Source organism: Natator depressus, chromosome 3 (assembly GCF_965152275.1).
Source record: "Natator depressus isolate rNatDep1 chromosome 3, rNatDep2.hap1, whole genome shotgun sequence".
NCBI classification, from domain to species: Eukaryota; Metazoa; Chordata; order Testudines; family Cheloniidae; genus Natator; species Natator depressus.
This window is the reverse complement of record NC_134236.1, coordinates 12,936,014-12,943,876: the sequence shown is the minus strand read 5'-3', so window position 1 is coordinate 12,943,876 and position 7,863 is coordinate 12,936,014. Positions and strand designations below refer to the sequence as shown.

Sequence of the window (7,863 nt, the reverse complement as noted above, 5' to 3'; positions counted from 1 at the left end):
ATCTTCACAAGCAGGCTGAGCGCTTTAGGGACAATCTGTGGCCTTGTCTGGGCTGAAATCCTGGCTGCCTTCAGACATCAGGGGCCTTTAACCTTCTGCTTGTTATTCTCTTCTTGGACCTCCTGGCAGCTCACAGTGAGATGTACACAGGGATAGGGTGCTAAAAAACTGATATCTGAGTGTGTGTGAGAGAATTCAGTGCCCTAGGGAACTGCCATATACAGTGAACTATTGTGGACAATAGAAGGAATTATTCGGGATGGTTGAAAACTTTCAAACAAAACCTTTTCCTATCAGACACTGGAGTTTGTCTAAATTCAAATTTTCCTCAAAAATAGATTGATTTCTGTGGAAAGTTCCATTGCCAAATATAAAATAATAACAGGTTCTTTTTGGTTGAATGTGACTGTTCGTGCCTGCCTGTGACTTCACAGTGCATCATGGGAGTTGTATTTCTGGGTTCCTTCCTGCTCCCATTCCTCCCTATGAGCCCCGCTCCCTGGGTGGATTGCTATATAGAATATCCGATATGCCTTGGGGAGGTAGAATGATCCCATTGGCTTGAACTCAGAGACAGGAGTAGAGCTTGGCAAATCATTCATTTTTTGGTTCAGTGACTGGTCCAATAAATCAAGAAAAAAAAATTGGTTCAGGACAAACCACATCTGGATTTTTTTGGTAAATCAAAGAAGTCCTTTTTGGGTCTATTCCAGAACAGGAATTTGAGCCTGGATCTCTCACATACCAGGTGAGTGCCACAACCACTGGGCAAAAGGGTAGAGAGCAGCAGCAGAGCCAGCACTTCCTCCTGCTCCAGCTGTCTTGTGAAAGGCCCAAACTATTCATGTCAAATAAGTACATTTTTCATCACATAGACTATTCATCCAAAAAGTTTTGCTTGGCGTTTGTCAGTAATCCTGGGGTCTGTTCTAAGTTCTCCCACTGACCTGGCATGTTACCTTGGAGAAGTCACTTCACCTCCCTGTGCCTCTGTTTTCAATCCCACACTTTCTCTGTTTAGCCTGTAAACCCTTTGCAGTGGGGACAGTCTCTTGCTATGTCTTTTCACAGTGCCTCGTACAATGGGGTACTGCTATTGGCTGTGGCCTCTAAGCACTACGGTCATACAAATAATAATAATAATAATAATTAATAATAATATGATATCAATAGTCTTGGAAGGATCTGATTTTTCTCTGTAAATCCGAGTAAACCACAATTCCGCCGTACACACACAAACCCATGGAACATATGTTAATCGATAATAATAAGGCTTGGAAAGATTAGATTATTGTAGGATTCATAAAGGTTTATGCGCTTGGCAACATTCAGGGCACACCCGGAGTGTTGTGTAGGAGTAGTGCACACACAGCTCCTTTCAAGGGCATCAACCTTGGAATCTCGCCAAGATGATATGAACCATGGGAAGCCTCCCAGGACTGGGCTCAAGGCCCGAGAGCAAGGAATGCGGTAGACAGAAATTGGTAAATAAGAATGTTAAACAAAGCCAGTGTATTCCTTTTATCTGTTGGAGAATGTAATGCGCGGGGGGAGAGAGAGAGAATAAAGGGGAAGGTGAAAAGCTGACAGGAGAAGCCCGTTAGCAGAGACCAGCCTGCTTGCTTGCTAAAAGCTGTGTTCTGTCTCATCATTGAACCGCCACAACTGGCGCCCAAACGTGGGGCCCTCAGCACTCACCTCGCCCGGCAAGGGTTTCAGACGCGTCACTCATCCACTTCGTGGATCCCGGTGAGTATTTTTCATTGTGGTAAGTATGGGAAGCTCCCTCTCTGCTTTGCAAGTGCAGCACCGCAATGAGCTACAGTATTTGCTGCATAAGGCTCATCATGACTGCCCCACTCGAGAACTCACTCTCCTGCTACAGGAGGTGAGTGCCCAATGCCCGTGGTACCCTGAAGCCGGAACCCTTAAGCTAGCGGACTGGGAGTGGTTGGGCCAGACATTGCACAAAGAGCCTCGGGCGTCCGTGCAGGCTTTACATGCCTGGCACCTCTGCCGCGACGCGATACAGCGTGTCGCCTCGGACAGGCCCTCCCTCGCGAGGCTGGTGATCTCGCCACGCCCGTCCGCTCCTGCAGCCACCCCCACTCCTACCGATGCAACACGGTGTGTCACCTCAGAAAGACCCTCTCCCGCGCCAACAGAGGGGCTGCCGATCCCGCCACCCCTGTCCACTCCTGCAACCATCCCTCCCCCTGCTTCGCCCCCAGTGCCTCTATTACCACCGCCTCCCTGGCCTTCCCCACCGGAGCCGGTGTGTGATCGCCCTCCGCCCGTGGGGCCCCATGCTCCGGGGCCCCCCGGGGGGTCGTCTGCGTCTGCTCAGAGGCTTTCGCTGGTGCAACAAATGGTTCACGCAGCGAAGACTCGCTCAGATCTTACAGCAGAGGAGCTGGCTGATCTGGTCTCAGTTTGTCCGGTGACCTGGCAGGATGATGGCCAGGGCAACCAGGTTGCAGACTGGGTCAGTTTGCCTTACTCGGTGATCAGAGAGGTAAAGAAAGCGATTCGCGAGTTCGGCCTGACTAGCACGTATGTGCGTGGTCTCATTGAAGGGCTAGGTAGTGGGTACTTCCTGATCCCTGAAGACTGGAAGGCGCTGTTGCGCATGATGCTGACACCCAGTCAGTATGTTATTTGGCTTAGTGAGTATCGGCAGATGGCGGAACGCCAAGCCCAGGTATATAGAGAGCAAGGTGTCATTTATGAGCAGTTGGCAGGGGAGGGCCAGTTTGCTACCGTGCAGCTGCAGTCTCAACTCCCTCAGGCCGTCTTCCCCATTATTTCCGCCTGCGCCCAGCATGCTTTCCGGAAGGTCCCGGATTCGGGCAGGCCTACTAAAAGCTTTGCCAGTATCCGTCAGGGTGCATCAGAGTCCTTTATGGATTTTACCAACAGATTGCAGGAGGCTATCCTCCGACAGGTGGATAACCCTGCGGCAGCTCAGGAGATCCTGTTAAAAATGGCGGTTGAAAATGCGAACGAGGATTGCCGCCGTGCTCTCCAGGCTGCACAAGCCTCTGGAATTCTAGAGCTGTCGGACATGCTGCGGGCGTGCCAAAACATCGGAACCCAAGCACATAAGGCTGGAGTTCTGGCTGCCGCCCTGCGAAAAACCGGGAAGGAGGGGAAGCGTTGTTACCGCTGTGGTAAGGAGGGTCACTTTCAGCGGGAGTGCCGCTCATCGACGGCGCCCGCCCGCCCCTCAAAGAAGTGCCCCAAGTGTTGGAAGGGCTATCACTGGGCTAATCAGTGTCGTAGCGGGTCGGGAAACCGCACAACGGGTCCCCCCCGAACCCAGGGCCAAACGGGGGTGTTTCCCACTCAGACAACTGTTCCTCTGCCTTACAATCCATAGATTCCATGAGGGCGGCGACTGCTGGAAGTGCAGGGCTTGATTTGATTATGCAGGAGGACGCTGATTTTCAGTTGCCAGGGGAGGTTTGCGCCATACCTACACAGGTGACAGGACCTCTCCCTGCCGGATTTGTGGGTCTGGTTCTCCCTCGCTCACACGCTGGGAAACAGGGTTTTTTTGTCATCCCAGGAGTCATCGATGCTGATTACACTGGTGTTATTAAGGTTCAGGTGTGGACCCATCTTCCGCAATCGCTCCCGCGTGGACGGTCAATTGCACAATTGATTTTAGTCCCCTATCAGGTGCCAGCCGCAGAGGATCGAACCCGGGGCGGGAACGGCTTTGGATCGACGCTGTCTCAGTCACCGTCTCACAATACGTCCTCTCCACTTGTTGCTCTGACAATGTCAGTCCGCCCCTCAAAACCTCAGTTAACACTTCTCTTAAATAATGTTCCTTTTACAGGGTTGGTGGACACTGGAGCTGACGTTACGGTGATTCGTGATCCGGAGTGGCCAGTCGGTTGGCCAACAGTTCCTTCTAAAGAGTTGTGGGGGATCGGGGGTAGCAAACCCGGGCGCCAAAGTTTGTCTTGGGTCACGGTCTCTAAACCAGGAGGCTGTGCCCTTGCTACAATCCGCCCTTTTGTACTCCCTGTCCACCTCAGTATTTGGGGCCGCGATTTACTTACAAAGCTGGACACCACCCTCGATATTAATATATAATGGCCCAAAATCCTCCCTCACCCACCTTGCCATCTGCATTACCATTGGTATGGCAATCCTTAGAGCCCATATGGATTGACCAGTGGCCCCTCCCTCTAGAAAAGCTGAAAGCGCTTCATTCACTTGTACAACAATATTTGCATGCACAGCGCTTGGAGAGCTTTACTAGTCCTTGGAATTAGCTGCTGTTATTTTGGCCTTTCAATTTTTTGCTGATTGTTCCTTTAATTTGATCATGGACACGCATTATGTTTATCAGGTAATTGATCATTTACCCCTTGCCCTCATTACCCCTCAGGTCGATGCGGACCTCCTTCGCCTGTTTTTGTCTTTACAGTATCTCCTCACCACTCGTAATTTCCCTTATTTTGTTGCTCATATTCGCAGTCATACCCCTCTGCTTGGGCTACTCATTGAAGGCAATGCGCACGCCGATCGCGCGTTACGTGGTCAGGTAAATTCCCTTTTTTCTGACCCCACTGAAAGCCATTCCTTTTTTCATCAGTCTGCCTCTGTTTTGGCCCGACAGTTTCATATTCCTGCTGATCATGCACGTTCTATTGTTCATTCCTGCCCCCACTGTGCCGCTGCTGCCCCTACCTTTTTTTATGCCGTTAACCCCAGAGGTACCGCAGCGAATCAGCTGTGGCAAATGGACGTCACTCACGTGCCACAATTCCACCCCTATTCGTTTTTACATGTTTTCATTGATACCTATTTGGGATTCCTTTGGGCGACCCCACAGCGTGGGGAAGCCACTCCCAAAGTTATTCACCATTTGCTAGCCTGTTTTGCTGTTATGGGTCACCCGAGCCAGATAAAAATGGATAATGCCCCAGCCTATTGCTCCACAGCACTTTTCATCTTTTGTGCCCAATGGGACATCCATCTCAAACACGGGATCCCTTATAATTCCACAGGCCAAGCTATTGTTGAACGTGCAAATCGCATGCTAAAAATCTTGCTCGACAAACAATTAAAACAAGGGGAGCTGCGTCTCCGAATCTTAGGAGACATTCAGCAACAATTGCATATCCTTTTGTTTACTTTAAATAATTTAACGCTGAATGCAGATCAGCAGACCCCCGCGGATCGGCATTTTCACAAATGGAAAGACCGCGTGTCTATTACCATCAGCTCCCCGATCCGCAATGGTTGGGCCCAGTGCCTTTAATCACTTGGGGTCGGGGATATGCTGCTGTGTTTCTCCCTGCAGGACCGTTGTGGGCTCCGGCCTGGTGTGTGCGACCGGCACTGAAACAGCATGGCGTGGCACCAGGGCTGTCGAACCCCATACCGGATTTTCAGCTGACCTTGGAGGAGACCGCGGTGCCTCCCGGGTCGACAACGGTGGGACGGAAACAGAAGAGGCGTAGCGTCCCAAGCCAGCCCGTGACATGGGGAGCAGTAAAAGCATTGGTCGCCGCGGCTCAACGAAGACTGGCAGCAAACCAACAGCCAGAGACTCTTGAGACTTTGTTTGTGGCAATTCTCGCCCAAAATATTGCTAATTCTGTATTGGTTGTATGCCTTTTGTGCCTGCTATTTCCTGGAGGGGTTGATTCGGGAGCGCTTTCTCCGTTACAGGCCCGAATGACATATAACCTATGGGAAAGATTGGCTTCAATAGCAAATGTTACCCACTTTTGTTTATTTGATTTTGTAGCAGCTGAAGAATTGTTAGGTACATGCCTTATTTCAGTATGTCATCACCCTGAGGAAATTGGGAATGAGATGATGCTCGCCGCTTACTCGAACCTTTCTTCCCAGTACTCTAGCATGGCTAATCGGGGCCAGGTCAATCACACTTTACCTTTTTAAGCTTATTTTTTGCTGCTGCTGTGTACAATGTATTCCTTTTTGTTAAGGCTTTGTCGAGACCCGCCCTGGCAGGCTCCACGAGTTATGACCTTGTCTGTCCGGGAGTTAATTGGCTTGCAAATGCAAATTGATGGCTACCATGAGATGGCCGAGCACAAATAAACAAAAAAGGAGGGGATGTAGGATTCATAAAGGTTTATGCGCTTGGCAACATTCAGGGCACACCCGGAGTGTTGTGTAGGAGTAGTGCACACACAGCTCCTTTCAAGGGCATCAACCTTGGAATCTCGCCAAGATGATATGAACCATGGGAAGCCTCCCAGGACTGGGCTCAAGGCCCGAGAGCAAGGAATGCGGTAGACAGAAATTGGTAAATAAGAATGTTAAACAAAGCCAGTGTATTCCTTTTATCTGTTGGAGAATGTAATGCGCGGGGGGAGAGAGAGAGAATAAAGGGGAAGGTGAAAAGCTGACAGGAGAAGCCCGTTAGCAGAGACCAGCCTGCTTGCTTGCTAAAAGCTGTGTTCTGTCTCATCATTGAACCGCCACAGATTATTTTCCCTGTTTATGGGTAAATGTGGATTTCAGTGTTCATAGTCAAATTCACCCAAAAGTATTTCCATTAAGAATAATTAGGCTCGGAAAGATTAGATTTCTATTGGTAAATGTCGGTAAATGTTGCTTTCCCTGTCCACGTCGGAACCGACGAAACAATATTTCCATCATTTCCATCAAAAATTACAATATTACAAAATTACAATCAATATTTCCAATATTTCCATCAAAAATTACACAGAGGCAAAGTAAGAAAAATGTTTCCTGGAAACTCCTTAGTTTGATTTGAGATTCAAAAAGTGTGCGCTGTTCTTAAAATATTGTCTGACACCCCCCACCCCCACACACACACTTTATTTCCTGCAATTGTGAAAATTTAAATAGATAAAAACTATTAGAGAGGTTTAAAACCCATCATTTTGCTCAACTGTGAAAATGTAAATTGATAAAGATTGAAAAAAAAGATTAACAATAAAAATTGATATTATTCATTGAAAGTATAAACAATTAAAAATAGAAATTCAGCCAAGCCTACATATAAATGACTCAAGCTATGGGACTTGGACTGGTATAATAATACCTAGCACTTGATAACACTTGTTATCAACCTGAGAGACTTGGGAAGTGAGGAGGTCATCAGGAGTAACTTGGAAGGAAAACAGCCCAAGGAAAGGCCTTCGTATAATGCTGTTATTGTGGGTTATCTACTCCTGGATGAGAAGAGATAATGGTCTTTGTTCCTGCTCTGAAAGTGAAGGCTCCCTCAGATGATGCTGTACAGCGTCTGCCCCGCTGAGTAAACACTGAAACAGGTGGTGAGCACGAGGGATATTCCCCAGCAAATCCCGAATGAACTGAAAAGCTACAGGTCTCGGGGCAGGGCCAGCAGATCACAGTAACATCAAAGGAAGACTGGAGCCATTTCATGCTTTTATTCACCTGCCAATACAATGGGCCAGAAAAAACTACTTGGATTATCCAGGCTGGCCCCTGTGCTTCACAAGTGTGTTCACAACATCATCGAATTATGGAAATTAGGTCATCTAATCCATGTCCCTGAGGCCAATGCAAGCTTGTTTTTAGCAGTCTTCTTGGAACAGGTGCAGAGAAGACATGTCACCGCTCAGTGCCTAGGTTCCCCAACTGTGAAATGGGGACAATGATATTAACTTCCTTTGTAAAGTCCTTTGAGATCTATGGATGAGAAGTTGTAGATGTAACAACCGGGTGTCATTACAATTAACAAGCTATAAAGCAAACAGTACAGAAAAGGACTTTTGTGCTTAAACTCATATTCACCCTAGGGGACCTTGATCTGTTCATACATTTTCAATAATGACAGCCCTTGTCTTCATGCAGTACAAAGTGCTGGTTAACACAGAT

At 48.3% G+C, this 7,863-nt stretch overlaps 1 long non-coding RNA gene across 1 annotated transcript; it reads left to right on the top strand.

Moving 5' to 3' along the window:
* The first annotated feature begins 1,337 nt into the window (after nt 1–1,337).
* LOC141983749 (uncharacterized) lies at nt 1,338–6,399 on the top strand. Its single transcript, XR_012638491.1, has 3 exons — nt 1,338–1,749; nt 4,492–4,558; nt 5,321–6,399. It is a non-coding gene; the product is annotated as an uncharacterized LOC141983749 (long non-coding RNA).
* Nucleotides 6,400–7,863: the final 1,464 nt, after the last annotated feature.